The sequence below is a fragment of the Zingiber officinale genome, chromosome 7B, assembly GCF_018446385.1.
Source record: "Zingiber officinale cultivar Zhangliang chromosome 7B, Zo_v1.1, whole genome shotgun sequence".
NCBI lineage: Eukaryota > Viridiplantae > Streptophyta > Magnoliopsida > Zingiberales > Zingiberaceae > Zingiber > Zingiber officinale.
In genome coordinates this window covers 61,822,274-61,840,135 of record NC_055999.1, presented here as the reverse complement: position 1 = coordinate 61,840,135, position 17,862 = coordinate 61,822,274, and the positions used below count along the sequence as shown (strand labels likewise).

The window sequence follows — 17,862 nt, the reverse complement described above, 5'->3', positions numbered from 1 at the left end:
GAGATGTAGTATAAGTACATCGGTGGTGTTTTGATGGAGGCATTTTGTCGATTTAATCTGAGTTGGGATATGTACATATGTGTTTGGTGTGGTATCTGAGGTAACTTTTTGATTATGTTTGATTTGTGAGTGCACCTGGGTTTAGTATGCTTTATTAGAAGTATATGTTGGTTATACTCTTGGCATAGGTGAAGATATGTCATGTGAGTGTTGTTTTAGGTGTATTGTTGATTTTACCTACATTGATTTTGCACACGTGTTCGGTATGTATTGTTGGAGGGATCATACTGATTATACCTGAGTTGTGAGTATGTTTGGTGTATAATAATTGGAGGATTTTGTTGATCATACATATGTTATGTGAGCATGTGTGCTAGGTGTATACATTGGTAGCAGTATGATGATTCTACTTATACTGAATGCAGAATGAGGAGTGACTGCATTATGTCATTTGTTGAATTAACCCATCAACTAATTTTCCTATCAGTGGATGACCCACTAGGATGCTGATGGAGTTGATGATGGATTTGATTAGTTATTAGATTGTTATATCCTAGGCTAACCACAGCGAATTGTGGTAGAGAGATCTTGTACAGTCTCTAGCTGGATAGTTAGGTGCCTTAGGATACTTAGGTATTGTTTTGTGGTGGAGCGTTGCTCCCATATATCACGGATTGCTGGTAGCGGAGCATTGCTCCTATATTTATTGCAGATACATATTTCAGATTATTTGTGGTGGAGTGTTGCTCCCACATATTAAGGATTTCCTGTGGTAGAGCGTTGCTCCCACATATGTGGTGTTTCCTGTGATGGAGCGTTGCTCTCACCCTGGAGGATTTATTCTTTGGTGATTTATGTTATTGATGATCAGATTTTTCGATTTATTATCGGAGATCTTATGGATAGGAATGTCTGTGATACGGACATTATGTGTCTTGGTTTTTGTCATATAGGCTTACAGTGCCTTAGATGTTTTCAGGGACTCGTTGATCATGGTATGTCGAGGATGTTTGGATAGGTGTCCATTATCTTTGTGGACGATGTTGTGATCTATTACGGATCCGAGGTGAGTCACGTACACTACCTTTGCATAGATCTAGAGATGATTCGACGAGAACATCTATATGTGATTATCAGTAGTGCTGGTTTGTATTATCTTTTGTTATGATGTTTGGGACACACGGTCACCAGTAGGAGTGTACCATGGTTCCACAGGAGATAGAGGTTGTTACCGTTGGGAGCAGCCGAAATCAGTGTAGGAGATCCGCAGACTTTTGTGACTCGCAGGATATTACAGACCTTTCGTCGAGGGTTTCTTTCGCATAGCTATGCTACTTTCACGCGTGACCATGAAAGGCGTGAAGTTTACTTGGACTGAGGATTGCAAGACCAGCTTCTAGGAGCTGAAGCGGAGACTAGTGTCGGCTTTGATTTTTTGGTTTTTACCTTCGGAAGAGGACGAATTTGTCCTCTACACCGACGCGTCTCTACAGGGTATGGGTACTATTCTGGTGCAGCACGGTAGAGTATTCTTATATGCTTCTCGATAGTTGAGGGAGCCTGAGAAGAAAATACTCAGTTCATGATCAGGAGTTGGCCGCTGTTATTTTTGCCCTGAAGATTTAGCGGCAGTACCTGTATGATATTACATTGAGATTCTCACTGACCATCGGAGTCTCAAATATCTGTTCACTCAGAAGGAACTTAATCTTCGACCGAGGGGATAGATGGAGTTCCTGAAGTATTATGATCGTACGATTAGCTATCACCTGGGAAAAGCTAATGTGGTTACCGATGCACTTAGCTAGAGGTCCAGAGGGACTTTAGCTTGCCACCGAGTTGTGGTCACAGATTTGATTCAGGATTTCTCTGAGTTAGACATTGAGGAGCAGGGACATACAGAGCAGGGTATTCTTGTTACCATAGTTGCTCAGTCGTCGATCAGGACGAGAATCCGAGAGACCCAGTTGATGGGACCTCATAGAGCTTAGCATGAGGCTGAGTTGGTCCGTACTATTAGACGGAGAGTGTTAGAGGCACAGGACTGCCAGAAGAGTTATGCTGACCGGAGTCGGAGACTCTTAGAGTTCTCCATTTGCGACCATGGATTTCTGCGAGTTTCACCCACGAAAGGGGTGAAGAGGTTGGCCTCAGAGGTAAGCTAGCTCCGCGGTACATTGGCCCTTTCGAGATCTTAGAGAGGATCGGAGGGGTAGCTTACCGGTTGACACTACCACCGTCCTTGGCAGGAGTGCACAATGTATTCCACGTATATATCTATGCTGAGGAGATACGTACCCGAACCGACACATGTGCTGACAGATATCTCAGTTTCAGTACAGCCTGGCGTCACTTATGAGGAGATTCCGGTACGGATTTTAGAACGGAAGGAGAGTAAGTTGTGGAAACAAGACTATCCGGCTTGTTAAGGTCGGATGGTAGTATCTTTCGGACGAGGAGGTTACTTGGGAGCTCGAGGATACTATCCGAGCTCGATATCCCCATCTTTTCACTTGAGGTATGTGATTTATTTACCGTTCAGCATTTATACTCTATATCTGTTGTTAGTACTTGCTGATGGTAAATAACGAAATTTGGAGACCAAATTTTTATTAGTGGGGGAGAATGTAAAATACCGGAAAATAGGCGAATATTAATAAGGGAATTTTTCCGAAATTTTTGAAATTTTTCGGGAATTTTTCGGAGCTCGTACGGACGAGTTAACGGGGATAAAAACGGGGCCCGGAAAAACCTGTTTAGGCTACCCTATTTTTAAGAGGAAAAGTTTCCTTTTCCTTATTATTTCTTTTCTTCTTTTCTTCTTTTCTTTTTTTCTTTTTTTTATTTCCTCCTTTTTCCTTGCCGAACTCCCCCGCGCGCCCCTTCTTCCCCGTCGCCGACTCCGAGCCCTAACCGCCGGCCCGGCGGTTTCTTCCTCGTCGAAGCTTTAAACCTTTCGGCCACCTCCTTTTCTTCTTTCCCCAGAGCCGACCTGTTCTTCTGTGCTCAGCCCGCGACACTCATCTCACGGCCTTACCCCATCTCTTGTGCCCTAGTGCCGGCGCCACCGTCGACCACCCGGAGCCCGGGCCTTGCCGACGCCGCCGGTTTTTCCCCCCTTCTCTGCGCCCTAGCTCCCTGGTTTGAGGTCCTCCGCCGTGCCCTAGATCCGTCGCCGGCCGCCACTCACAGAGCCGACAACGAGCAGTGCTGGTTTTCCCTCATCTGTTTCCCGATTTTTCCTTCCTTCCTCTGTGCCGAACCCCAGTGCCAACGCCACCTTGCCTGCCGAGTTTGATCTCTGCCCTAGTTCCGAGTCTTGGTTCCTCCTCACTGATTTGTGGTGATCGGCTTCCTGGACCAGAGGCTCTCCTTCCCGCGGCTTAGTTTCCACTGTCGATCTGTCGTTCTTCTTTCTCTGCTCACAGGTGAGTGAGGTGAGCAACGGATTCTTGTTGTTCCTCCTTATAAGTAGTACTCTTTTGATTTGTGTTGGATTACAGATCCAAGCAGTGACACCAGAACCTGTTGAATCTTGTCCAGCAAGTGTTGATTTTGGGGCTCAGATTTCAGAGGTATGGGTGCTGCCCTAATTGGTTGTATAGGGTATTTAATTGTTGCTGTGGGTTTTTATTGTGATCCTGTCAGTGTGGAGGATTTCCAACAGCAATTACTTCGTTTGGTTCTGGCAGCACTCCAGTGAACAATTTCTCTTGTTCCAGTATCAAGAGGGGCTGTGAATTGAGGTATCGTGTAAATTTTGATACATGATGAATTAGGTTATGTATAGAATTGGATTGGTATTGAATTTAATCCATTTCTTGTTTTGTTAAATGGGATCAATTCCATTTCTAAGGAAGGATAAGGTTATTAAATAAGTTTGGAGATTTTTATTAGCTATACAGCTAAATATATTATTTGTTTGATAACACAGGACTTTGACGCAAGATGGTATCAGAGCGACCTTGCGACCGTGAGTGTGCCTGTGGCAGGAGTACCCAGGGCACCACCTAGCGAGGGAGATTCTGGGATTTGTCTGTGGTGTGATTCGTGGTTACACAACGAGGACGTTGTGTCTTTAAGTGGGGGTGATTGTAATACCCCAGTTCTGAGATTCTGGTTAAGTATGACTTAAAAGGTTAGATGGTACTATCCATATCACCAAGGTGCACCTTCCTTTTCGGAATCCAAAACTTAAGAACTCCAAAGTTAAGCGTGCTTGGCTTGGAAAAATCTTAGGATGGGTGACCTCCTGGGAAGTTTCCCAGGGTGCGTGCGAGTGAGGACAAAGCACGCTGAAAGGACCTTCAGTGGTTTGTGGAGCTAGTCATCAACCCGATGGGCAATTCTGGTGGCGTTCCCGGTTCGGTCTGGGTGGGGCCCGCCCGGGCTGGGGCGTTACACTATCACTTGTAATTGATATCTATATAAATAATAAAAAGTGCATTTATATGATTGTTTGTTCCACTTTGTAATCTAGTAGCTTCCCCGCTGGCAAATATCTTGTTGCCGGAGTTGTTGATGGAAGGAACATTCGGGCAAATGATTTTGCATCCTCTCTCAGCACACTTGCGGGTCTCGAGGCCATTGTTGGAAAAGGCCGTATTGGTGTAATGCCTTTTCTTTCTTTCTAATTTTTGTTTTTCTTCAAAATACAGCTGATATTATTTAATGTTTGTATGTAGATAAGCTTGTTGTCTCAACTTCGTGCACACGGCTGTCGACCTTGTCAACGAGACAAATTAAATTGGATAGTGAGATCAAAGGCTTGCTTTTGTGGCTCAAAAGTTATCAAGTAAATGCATTGGCTAAAGTGTTGGCTGGTGAGAAGGATGAGGTAGTTCTCACTACAAAAGTGATTCATGCTTCCAGGTTTCATAATGATAGCAAAAGCTTATGATATTTGGAATCAAATGGCACAACATCATGCCATGCATATATCCCTTTCATGTTTTTGGTTGAATTGATTCATTGCCTCAAACAATGGATCTTTCGAAGAGTGCATGCGACGATCGAGATTACAAGCTTGGCAAACAAGTGTGTGCTTTCTAACAAAAATTTACTCTTGTATTTAACTTTTTCTTTGGACTTTCATTTTTTGTATTAAACACCTGGATAGATATATATATATATCTGCAGGATGATCTCTGAGAAGGAATACGTACGTGAAGGCTATCAAAGAAGAACTCAATATTGATGTTTTGGTCCATGGAGAGCCTGAGGTGAGCATTGGAACGAGCCATATTATCTAGATTCAAATTAGGAATAATGTCTGAGAATACATATATCTTAATTAGCTTGAAGCCCATATCATCCTGATTTTAATTTTGTTTTCTTTTCCTCTTAGAGAAATGACATGGTTGAATATATATTTTGGGGAACAATTGTCTGGCTTTGCATTCACTGTTAATGGCTGGGTGCAATCTTATGGTTCACGCTGTGTTAAACCTCCCATCGTTTATGGTGATTGATCCTATATTGGAGTTGTAGAGAGGACGCGCTGGTGACAATGGCTTGATTGTCGGCGGAGAGAAGACTTTTTGACCTCCAAGGAATGCCTTAGCTTCCTTAAATCCTATGCACATTTAGACGATACAACCATACGTTAGCGACCAAAGATCAGGGAAGGGATCCCTGTCAAGATCCTCCGACGCTCAAGTCTCAGTCCAATCCTCCGCCGGTGAAAATGAAGAACAGCAGAAGATATGTGAGAGCTTAGGTTTCAGATGCAAAAATATTTTTATACCTTGCCAACGGAGAAGATCCCCCTTTATATACCACTTTTCATACCTTCCGTGAGCATGAGGTGGTCTCCATACGTCAGAATTTGTTAAGTAATGGAAAAAGTACAGTCTGGGTAACATGCAATAATGGTCCGAGGAATCTTCTGCTTACCCATTTGTATATCTCTTTTGTCGTGATAACTTAAGTCTTCAATGAAGTGGTTAAAGGAATATGTTATTATAGTTAGTCTGCTGATAAGAGACATGATAACCTACACGATGGATCCCAAAGGAATATTCCCTGGCATATTTTAACAGGCCGTTAAGATGTTGTCGACTGCTTGTCGATTAAATATATCTGCATATAAGGTCGGTCGACTTTAGTATCTTTTGGCCGATTCGTAAGCTCGACCATCTTATTGGGCCTCCTTAGTTTCTGACCCTCTCTTGTTGTTGCTAGCTGAACATATTTCGACTGGCCTATACGACCGGTCGATCTTGTCAAATATATCCTGGCCGGTTTGTAAGGCCAGCATTATATCTGCTCTGGTACTTAAGCTGCTTGACTATGTTTGGTACAGGATCAACATTCTGTTAGGCAAATAATACAAAGCTTTAGATGTGCTGGAAATGCATTCAAGGAACCACATGATATATTCCACGTACTAGCAATTCATTTAGGATTTGACCTGAAGCGGAGCCTCATAGGCCTGACCGCCCTTTACCCGGCCAGGTATGCATAGACGACTTTATAAGGTTGAGTTATCTTAGGCCCGACCACCCCTTATCCGGTCGAACACGCATATATAATTTCCATGAAGTCGAGTTCATAATGAGTTTTTGTGGAACTAAGTGCTTTATATGCCTTAAGTCCGGTCGGGCTCTATTTGACCGCACACTCATAACAAAATCCAAGAAACTCATGAAAATTACCCCTCGTTAACTCATCAAATACTCAAATATTCTGGTCGACCCCATTGGTCGATCGTACTTAGACTTGGTTGGGCACTAACCATTTTATTCTGAGAGTGGAAACTATAAGCACTTCCCTCCCTATGTTCACACGGCTTGAAGGTCGGTCGAGTAGATCAATCTTATATCGGGTGGCCCTTTAAGGGTCGGCCGAGTCAACCAGTTTTATCCTGGGCAGGCTTTAACTTGTTTACCTTGGTGTTACCCACCTTGGCTCTGAGCGACTAAGGCGGCTAAATGGAGGATGTTCTCTCCTATTGTTTTGACCGCCCCGTCATCTTGACGTTAACTACCACATCATATCATGAGTCCTTTTTATACCACCTATAGCCCCCGGGGTGTAGCGCAGACGGTGGACGCATGGTATCTCTGGCGTAATGGCCAGGGGTCGATTCTCATAAACTGACGACCTGGGGTTTACCCCGCTATGCGTTTATGACCTGTGTACCTGCATGAACCTCCCTCCATATCCATGGGGCTGACACTAGGGGAGACCGCTAAGGTAGCGGATCTACCTTTTTTTATACCACCTGTATCACTAGCCTCCCCTTCAAGTCTAGTCGAAAGAGATATAGCCGACTGACTAGACTCAAGTTTAGTTTCATGCTTGCTCATCTCTTATCTACCTGAGAAATGCCCAGCTCATTCTATACACCTTAGTTTATTGTTAACTTTCCAAGAAATCACTTGTCAGAGGCATGTGGTTTAGAGTGTGATACCGAGGATATGTGGAGAGGCGCCTTATTAGTAGAATGATTTGGTTGTCATCTCCATTATAAATTCTCATTTATGAGTTGATGCCACGTGGATCTCCTTTTTGTTTTTCAAAATAGTTTCTCATACACGCCTCTTTGTACGACACATCCTCCTTTGTAAATTAACGACTCTCCACGTGCAAGCCGCTATGATCACATGGTTGCAATTAAATTACCCTTTATAAAACCCTAAGCGACATTCGTTCACATCACTTCACCTGTTGTCTTCTCCAATCTTTTTTCTCTAGTGACTCATCCTTTCTTCATCTGTCTTCCGTAAAAGAGCTCTAGTAGAAATTCTTGAAACTTCACAAGGGCACTTCAGAAGCAAAATTAGCGAGACGGGGCATCCTCTGAAGTCAACTGACGAATCTCCAAATGAACAAAGGAGAGAAGGTAGCTAAACTACATGCTTGTATCAAAGATCTGATCACCCAGCTCAACAACCTCAGAGAAATGGTAACAAATCATGACTCTTTAAGATATGCACTTAACGCCTTTCTGAGAACTCCAGAGTGGTCAACCTTAGTAGATGGTTACTAAGTACCTCGAGATAAGTACACTTGAAAGTTTATTTTCTACATTTGAACTTCATGAGTCTCGTTGAGTAGATACTCAGGACATAGAAAAATCAATCAATATTGCCCTAAAAGCTAAGAAGGATGAATCAGACATTGACACTTCCCTTGACGATGATGAAATGACATTTATGGTAAGAAAATTTAAGAAATTTTTTAGATCTAATAAATTCAATGAAGTGCAAGCCAAGAAAAAAAAGAAAAAGGAAGGTGAAATTTTATCACTGTAATGAAGAAGAGCACATCAATGATGGCTGTCCAAGACTGAAGAAGAAGGACAATAAGAAAGGACCAAACACAACAAAGCTCAAAATCCTAAAGGTGACTTGGGACGAGTCATCATCAGAATCTGATTTAGAGGAGTATGCTGGACTTGCACTAATGGCAAGTCACTAGGATAGGAGAGCATAGACAAAGGGGGAGGCTCCTCAGAAGAAACATGTAGCGAGAAGGAAGAAACAAACTTCAAAGCGGATTTGGTAAGTAAGGTATATCTACTACCTCCTGACAAATTATATTCAGGTATTAAATCTATGACTAGATCATTATATAAGCTTAAGTCTAAAACTACTAATTTGAAAAAGGAAGTTTTAGAATTGAAATCAATCTCAGTGAATCCATGTCCTTTAAAAATGTATGATAAACTAAAGGATGAAAATGAAAAATTGAAGGATCAAATTGGAAAATCAAAAAAATTCTGCATGTGTTAATCCAAATATTTCAAGAAATTAGAAGCCTCTAAATTGGTACTTTAAATTTCATAAGGGTCAAATTTAAAAAGTATCGCAAAAATACGTACCCAAGAAATTTCTTGTTAACATAATAGGTAAAAATTTATTTTTGGTCCCCAAATCTTAGTATAAATAAATGATTATGCACATTTTAAATTTAGGAATGTTAAATTTATCTACAAAATTAAGTTTGAATGCTTAGTATTCACATTTGTTGTTGATTTTGTTTTTCTATGTTGCTAGAATGAATAATATCTTAGTATAATTTGTTTTTAGAAAATTTCATCGATTAAATAATTTTTTATGGATTTTTTATTAAAAATCATAATTTAAAATTTTTCAGAGATGTATTTTAAAAATTCTGATTTTTCATATAATTACCATTATATTTTGAACACGTAGAAAAATTAGCCTAATTTTTAGATTAATAAAACTATTTTTAAAAATATTCATTTAAAAAAAAATCTATCTATTTAAAACATTTTTTGTTATAAATTATTATCTAAATTTTTTATAGTGATAGAACGGTTAAATTTCTATTTGGATTTTTTTAAATTTTAATAAATAATGAATTTTCTATGGATTATTTATCGAAAAACTTATTTTTAAAACTAAAAATCTCAAAAACTTATTTTTTGAAAATTTTAATTTTTCATTAGTTATGCATTTTTCTCTCAATACTTATAAAAATTTGAGAGATTTATTTGGATAAAATTTATTTTTAAAATTTATTTTAAAAAAGTATGTTTCTATATAAAATAATTTATTTCTACTAAAATACTTAAAATATTTTTAGTGAAAATTTTTCTGCATATTCATATACTACTATTGAACTTTAAGAAAAATTTCAAAATTTTTTAAAGTGTTAAACTTTTTTTATAAATTAAATTTGACAAGTATGGTTATTAAATCTTGAAATTTAGATTTATAAAAAATATTTTGTAATTTTTTAACTTTGAATCTTGTTTCCTTAACCCATAGAAAAAGTTTCAAATTTTTATTTAACTCTTATATTTTTTTCCCTGACTTTATTTTGATGTGATCAAATGGGGAGAATTTAGAGCTTAAGTCTAAGGAAAGGGGTACTTTCATAATTTTTTACTTAACAAAATTCTAGTATTCTTTTTGTCTTGTTAAATTCTATGTTTTTCCCTTAACTCTAACTCGGGTTGATGCACATCAAAAAGGGGATATTGTAAGTACCCTGAGATATTTTTGATGTGTTAAACCAAGTTAAGTTAGGTCATGTTTGTATTTGATGCATTGTGTCTAAGTGTGCAGGAACTTAAGAGCACGAGAAGTCGAGAGAAAGATGCAATAGATGAGAAGAATGACACAGGAAAGGAGCCGACGGGGTCGGTGCATCCTATGGATGAGGAGCTGCGGAAGAGTACATCGATGGATGAGAAGGACATGAACGACATTCAAGGGACAAGAAGTCGGGGAGCAAGCCAGCTTGAGGAGAAGGTTGGAGTTGGGTTCAGGTGAGCTCAACTCCAGTCAACCAGAGCATCACCCATACGAAGAAGATCAGCTAAGGAGATGATTTTCCTTTGGGAAGGCGTCTTCAAGGGCTTGGAAGGCGCCTTCCATGAACAGTGTCAAAGACACCTTCCAGCCTGTTGGAGGTACCTTAATTCCATAGTCGTTAGCTAAAGATAAAACTTTATCTTCGGTGGATAAACATTAGCCTATTAAAGGTGCCTTGGACCAACTTGAAGGTGTCTTCAAGCTACGGATAGAATTTTTCAAGGGCTATAAAAAGACCCCTGGAGCTAGAAAATTAAAAACAACTTCTGTATTCATTTTATAATTTATTTCTGAGCTTTTAAAGAGTGTAAGAGGCTTCTCTTCCTTCAACGAAGGAGATTTTCATTGAGCTTTTAATAGCCTTGGATTAACAACTACTTAGGTTGTAATCAAGTAAATCCAGTCTTCTTACTTTCCTTCTTTAGTTGTTCATTTTTATGCATTGTTATTTTCACTACAACCAAATTTCTTAAAGAAAACACCACAATGACAACAGTTTTAGGAAAAACTGTTGTAAATTTAGAAAAAGATAATGATTTTTGATAAAATCGTTATCTTTGATGCAACATTTATCCTAAAAGACAATCTTAACAATAGTTGGGACAACGGTGCAATAAACCACTGTCAATTAGAATATTTTTACAATACTTAAAACAACGGTATATAAACTATTGTTGTTGTTCTAATAAGACAACAGTTATAAGTCATTGTTAATGAAATTCTAACTGTTGTATTTTTTTCTTGCCGCAACTCATGCATGGGGAATGCAAAAAAAAATCTTTAACCTAGATCTATTCTGTGTACAACTCCTTTATTTACACTTCATCCTTAGACCTCGTCGCTTCACTGCTCTGTCATAAAACAAGAAAGAGAGAAATAGAAGAGGAGGATAGAGAAGAAATTCTCATGGCTGTCATCTCTTCTTCCTCTCCCTCTTCGTGTGTCGCTGTTATTACCACAGTCATTGAGTGGTTAAAATCTTGAGCCTAGGAGCGTCACGAGGTCGAGAGAAGTGGGCAAAGGTGACCAAGTAAATAAAGTATTGCAAGATGGGCACGCAAAGTGGTAGCTTAGGCCACTTCCGTCAAACTTCCCCTCTGGCCATCTTCTATTGTCCATCCCTCCCTTCCTCCCTCTCACTTTTATCTGCATCAGTTGGAGACTCTTCTTTCTATTGGATTGGGCCATGTATCTGTTGGTACCTTTATTTTATTTGATTTCACTTTTTTTTCTCCCTTTAATCCTTTCCTCTTTGTGGATATCTGCTTATCGCAATTTTTTGTTGATCTTTTTCTTTTTAAAACCTACTTCTTTTTCTCACTAGTTTCAGCACCAATCTTTATGTTGATCTTCAAATTGACATCTTTTGGGCATTGTGCTTGGTAAAGATGATTCTTTCCCTTCGATCTTGTAGCAGGGGTTTGCTCGAGAGGACTGAGGGAGTGCCCGTTACTTCCTTTTTCGCTAGTTCAACATGATCAGCAATCTCATCACGAGAAGCCTCGCATGAGTAATTAGGTTTGGTGTTTGTAATTTTCCCTTTCTAATTGTTGTGTGCAGATTGGTTCTCGGGTATGCATGCCTGACTTATGAATGCTTCAAACCATGGAGTTAAACAAGTCGGGCATAGAGTAGCTACTTTTTTTTGTGTCAGTACTAGTGCGCTCATGGTTCTTGTCATGGGTATATAATAATAAGCTCGACATTTCTTGGATCTTTTATGAGTTAAATGTGAAATTTGTGATATCTTTTTAGGATTTTGGTTGTTGTTCTTACCGTCTTTAAAAGATTGACGGATAATTTCATTTCATGGTATTTGTTCTTTTTTATCCTTTTGCTACACTTGCTTCTCAGTCTTGTGGTTTTGCATGATGATTCTAGTCTCCTTCAATGGAATATGGTTGTTATTTCTAAGTAATCATTTCCAGACAGTTGTTTATGGTGTTGGTGTTTGTGCTGAATTTGGCAGTTCTTTGGTTCACCCTTTGGTTGGAGGTAGCTTTATATATAAGACATTTTTTGCATACAATTTAATGCCTCAATGCTACTGCTAATAAGACTTTGTTCAATATTTCTTTTTGTACAGAGGTTCTCTTAATTAGTTTGAATAATGTGATTGCACATTCTGATGCATTGCAATCAGATAATGTAATGACATATGACAATATTGTTTCAGTACTTGGAAAAATATGCCAATTTCATCGTGATGGTAGTGATGCAGCTAAGGTATTGTTATTGCTCATATTTCTTTGCAATTTTTTTTTGTGTGTGTTTCATGTGCTTTATATTTGTCAATTTTGATGTTTGAAGACTTGTAAAAATATTTCAATTTTCTTCTCTTTCTTTTTTTTTTTTTTGGTTCTAACATTTGGTAATTGTAATCAACTAAAGCCTCCCAAATTATGAAATTTTTATTGCTAATGGATGATATTATTTAGGTTAGATAAGGAAATATTATGCATTTGTTTTATTTCAATTTTTTGCGTGTTGTATCTCACTTATTTAAATCATTAACATTTCCTAATGCTAAACAAGTGCCATCTTAAATTGATTCACCAGAGAATTCTAAGTATTGGTTTTCAATTTGTCTTTTCTCAAGACTTTGTTACTTTTTCTATAAATATTCTTTTTCCCTTCATTATTCTTGTACTACATAATACTAATGAAGCAGAATATTATTTTTTTTGATTTGATCAAGGGGAGATTTATCAACTATTACTTCAGTAACAATTGAGGGTTGCATGGACATTCATGTCCACACTAGAAATCATGATGGTTATATATACTTTGATATATGTGCATTTTTTGTGAACAAATTCATGTAAATAATATTGTGTGTATTTTTTAGGTAGACTAAAGATTTTTTTTTAATTGGTCTTATTTTTTGGCATGTTCTCCATGCAAGGGTGAGGTCGTTGGAAGTGGACTTGGAGGAGCAGAAGGTGGTGGTGGTTGGAGACAACATCACGTCATTTGAAGTCCTCAATTGTGTATCAAAGGTTATGTTTGTAAAGTTGTGGCTAGACCCTTAGTTAATTGATTGCTTAGCAAGGATGATGCAAACAAAACCAAATGCAAACTTATTCTCTCTAGAATATTTTCTAGTAACTAAAAAAACTTGGCATCAATCTATTTGAAATGCAAGCAAATTTATTTAAGTACTTCTTGATGAGGTTTTGAGGTTTTGAAGTCATTGTATTAGTTTGTATCAAAAGAGGCAAAGCTTCCAACTAGCTATCCTTTGGAGAGCTTTGAAATTGAGAAAGTTCCATTGCTGACTTTAATAGAGGTCGAATCTACTAGATATGAGAATGAGAAACTACAAGTATTGTATATATGTTTTGAATTACTAGCTTCCAACTTTTTTTCATTTGCTAATCAATCAGTGACTGCTACTTTGTGGAAAGGTGAGCAACATCTTTGGACTTACCCACCACACATCACCTTTGATTCCTTAACTAGTTCTTCATCATAATTTTGACCAAGGGAATGAACTCTTCATGTAGTCCAAATTATTTGGGATCAACTTCTTAATTTATTTCTACCTGGATTTCCGTATATCAACAACATTTCTAGGAGGACAATATAAAGTTTGAACTACCTGATATGACTTGCCGAAACTGCTTGTGGGATCTATATGTGATGTAATTTATTGCTTGTTTGAGATATTATTATCCTTCCTTTTATTCATCTTTTTCGTTTGCATATTAACTGTGAACTCTGGATGAGTTACATTTTTTTGTTGTTATTTTGCTCTGGCAGTTGTGTCCATTGTATCCACATAATCCAAAGCTTTGCAATTATTGCTACTTATATTATCCTCTATTCTTAACTTCGGGCAAGTTTTTAAGAGTATTTAGCATAACTTAGAGACAACACAATTACTAGGATTGAAGTTTTGCACAATGTTTATGATTTTCTGTGCATTTAGTCTCCTGTAAGTTTGAATATCTTGAGAAATAACTTCTTATAGATTTTATTCCATTTTTTTTTTCCTAAACTTCATATTGGGATATTATTCTCATTATGCGTATGTGATAATCATCTAAGGACTTGTTGAGAGAATTGTCTAGCATCTCTATAGCATAGTATGACACCAACATATGTGGCATGATAATGGATTTGTATGTAGTTAAAATGAGTGTTCTAAGTGTTGGGTGCTACTCGGAATTCCGTTCTGTTTCCCCTATACAAAAATTTGTACAAGTACAGAACTTTTCCTAGCAACCCATGTGTTCTTCGAAAAGTTAAACTTGGATTGCAAACGAAACTTAACATTATTAATTCAAGTTCTACTCATGTGTTCTTCATAATTTAAACCATATTACAGAAGTTGATTAAATATCTATTTCAAGGATTGACTACCAGGTAGTTGGTGAGGCACTCGGCCTTCTTGGTTATGGGATCATCCACCACTTCCTAGACAAAGTCTTTCAAAGAAATTGAATATTTAAACTCCTTACAGTAAATCCTAGGTTTAACTACAGAGAACTCAATTGAAGCACAAAATCGATAGCCTCTTGTATTGGTATTTCATGATCCATACAAAGAAAAAACTAAACTAGTTTCGCTGCGGAATAAAGAATTAGTTGTACCTTTCTTCGTAGACAAAGACCTCTTGATCTTCTACTGTATTCCTCTCCTCCTTTTGGGCGTCGTGTGGGCGACGATCTACCAAGACAAAGCACCCGAACCTTTTCTTCTTCTCCTCCAAGCACCGCCGGCCACAAAGATTGAAGCAAGGTGCCGCCGGCCTCAAGAGAAAGAAAACAATAGAAGAGGGTTGGCCACACAAGAGAATAAAAGAGAGAGAGCTTAGGTTATGTTTTTGGGCACCACCCTCCTCTTTTATATTCTTTGCTAGTGGCTAAAAAAGGAAAGTTTTAACAAAATTTTCCTTTTATTTGCTATTGTGGATGATTACAAAAAAAGAAAGATTTTAACAAACTTAAAATCTCATTTTTAAACCATTGTAAATAGCTATAAAAGGAAAGATTATAACAAAACTTTATTTTAAACAAAATCTTCCTTTTATTCCTATAATGGTTAGTTACAAAAAAAAAAAAAAAGGAAAGACTTTAACAAAATTAAAATCTCTCTCTTAAACCATTGTAGATAACTACAAAAAAAGGAAAAATTTTAACAAAATTAAAATCTCTCTTTTAATCTTTTGTAGAAAGCTATAAAAGGAAAGATTTTAACAAAATTTTATTTTAAATAAAAACTTACTTTTCTCTTCTATTATGGTCGGCCCCATGCTTGGGCACCAAGCATGGCTTGGTCGGCCCACATCTTGGGCACCAAGCAAGGCTTGGATGGCCCCTTGCTTGAGCACCAAGCAAGGATGTGGCCGGCCTCTCACTTGGATAGGAAGGAAAATCAAAACGGGTAAATGCGAGGCTTTATAGAGGCTACAGCAGGGACCGAGAGGAGGAATTAGTTTTCGCCTCCTGATGAGCTTGAGCTTCCTGTGTTCGACCCGAACACCCAACTCAAATTCATCAATAATAACTCATACCACTAAAGAGTTATTATTGAACTACCGCACCAATCTCATATTATATTATAGGCTCCTTATCATGAGTGCATTAATCTCCCTGTCTTTAAGATATCGAATGTCCATTAATTAAATGAGTTACTAACAACTCAATTAATATCTAGCTCCAAGAGTAGTATCACTCAACTTCATTGTCATGTCGGAACTAAGTCCACCTGCAGGATTTACATGACAATCCTTATGAGCTCCTCAAGGGGACATCATCATCCTAATAAATAGGACATAGTTTTCTTTTATAATCAACAACATACCATATAAATAATATTATTTCCCAACTTATCGGACCTATTGATTTAACGAATAAATCTCACCCATTGATAAATTAAAGAAATAAATACTAAGTATATGTGATTGTTATTATAGCAGGATTAAGAGTACGCACAACTATAATAATAGAGTTTGTGTTCTTTTTTGCAGTCAGTATAAAAAAAACAACCTCAAATGGTCCTGCTCAATATATACATAGTGTACTAGTGTAATTTTATAGTCAAGATAAACTAATACCAAATTACACTACAACTATTCCAATGGTTTATCCCAATCCATCTTGGTTGTGAGCTACTATTTATAATTTATAAGGAACTGATAACATGATCTTCTGTGTGACACCACACACCATGTTATCTACGATATAAATTAAATGGGCAACTGCATTTAACTAAATGCAGACATTTGACCAATATGATTCTTATTTCAAAATAAATGTTTATACAAAAAGCTAGGCTTTTAGTATACATTCTAACACTAAGGACATGACATTCACTACTACTTTGCTTTCATAGACATCTGTAACTTTTCTTCCATAAGTTTAACAAGTAGAGAAACAACCTTTAGCAATGCATAACAACTTGGAATCTATGGTTTTTCTAATATTAATCTATGGTTAGAAATGCATAACAGCCTTTAGCAAGAAGGTTCGTGATAACCTTTCATCTACTCTAATGTCTGTAAATGAATAAAAGTTTTCTTTGAGAGACTAAGACTATGTCTAGCTCTACTTCAAGATGAGGTGTTGAAGTTAGTTGTATCAGTTTGCATTAGAAAACATACTATGTCCAAGTCATTAATTACACTATAATCACCTAACTAATGTGAATTTATACTTGCTACTGCAACTCCTTTATATTCTCCAATTCATTTGTCTATTTATGTATTTTAATTTACTTTATCATTTGCCTATCCTTTACTCGAGTTGCTTTCTCATTAAATTGGATTTTTGTGCATAGCAATTCTTATTACATCATCTATATATTTTCATGCTTGAAGCTATCCTGATGTTGCACGCTAGGGTTATATTATTTTGATCATACATAACATAAATTGACAAATATTTTTGGATTATGATTTACTGTTCTTTCTTAAATGAAGCATAATTTGGAAATGTGGAATTTGAAAATGCACTTAACTCAATCAAATTCCTATTTTCTTTTCCTTTTGCACCTTATTTAAATTTATTTATAGCTTCTGAGTAAATCGTGTGGCAAGTAGAGGGGATCGACAAAGAAAAATATAAAATTTTGAAGCAAAACATTCCATCTAAGCTTCAAAATGTTTTAGTTTTATCTCAATATTATAAAAGCAAGTTACTGCCTATTTTCAATTTACTATGATTCTTAACCTTTCTTTAGCGCTAATATTTCTCATGTTGAGTGTGATTCTGCAATAGTTTATCATCTCATATATGTAGGATGATTTTTGTGAAATATTATTTCTATAATTTCATGTTGTGAACAGAAGCAAATAACATTTTTCCTTATCATTGATGTTTAATTACCATCTTTTTCAATTTGTTTATATGAAGAGTGTTGTTGTTTACTTCTCTCTACTTCCTAACTTGTAGATATGGCTATGTGATAATGGAACCAGTGAAAAAGAAATGAAGAAGGCCAGAGAAGGGACCACATATCTAATGAGTAGAAAAGCTATAATTCTTTTTTATGCTGTTGTATGATGTATATTGCTATAACACTTGCTACAACACTTGTATATATGAGCTTGTACTTCATATTGCTATAA

General features: G+C 37.2%; 1 long non-coding RNA gene across 3 annotated transcripts; it reads left to right on the top strand.

The window, feature by feature from the left end:
- Positions 1-11,055: 11,055 nt before the first annotated feature.
- LOC122005845 lies at positions 11,056-17,862 on the top strand. Of its 3 annotated transcripts, none has more exons than XR_006118560.1 (3): positions 11,106-12,284; positions 12,376-13,288; positions 17,687-17,862. It is a non-coding gene; the product is annotated as an uncharacterized LOC122005845 (long non-coding RNA). The 3 variants fall into 3 exon arrangements; XR_006118559.1 differs by having other exon boundaries at positions 11,109-12,515; positions 13,195-13,288; XR_006118558.1 differs by having other exon boundaries at positions 11,056-13,288.